A 549-nucleotide genomic window follows, 5' to 3' on the forward strand; every position below is an offset into this window, starting at 1 on the left:
ATGTATATATATACATATACTTTTTTTCTTCCTCTTTTTTGGGGTTACCAATTTGTTAGTCAATACATGAGTCACATATTATTTTCCCACTCGCTTGAAGCTGCTTTTCTAGTGACACGTTATATCTCGACTCTTATATCTCGGAGTTTCCCGATACTGGGGTCCTTTTTTGTGGTCCTTTCTTTGTGGTCCTTTCTTTGGGGTCCTTTCTTTGGGGTCCTTTCTTTGTGGTCCTTTCTTTGGGGTCCTTTCTTTGGGGTCCTTTCTTTGTGGTCCTTTCTTTGGGGTCCTTTCTTTGGGGTCCTTTCTTTGTGGTCCTTTCTTTGGGGTCCTTTCTTTGGGGTCCTTTCTTTGTGGTCCTTTCTTTGGGGTCCTTTCTTTGGGGTCTAACAGGCGCATCCACCTCGAAAGGAAGTTTGAATTGTTTCGATCAACACTATTTCCATTAATTTCTAAATCTGTTTGATTTATTGGAAAGAGTCTTTAAATACCTTTACAGACTTATCGTTCCTCGTAAAAAAAATGTGTACGTGTGTATATGTGTATATA

This window comes from Penaeus monodon, chromosome 28 (genome assembly GCF_015228065.2).
Source record: "Penaeus monodon isolate SGIC_2016 chromosome 28, NSTDA_Pmon_1, whole genome shotgun sequence".
Taxonomy (NCBI): domain Eukaryota; kingdom Metazoa; phylum Arthropoda; class Malacostraca; order Decapoda; family Penaeidae; genus Penaeus; species Penaeus monodon.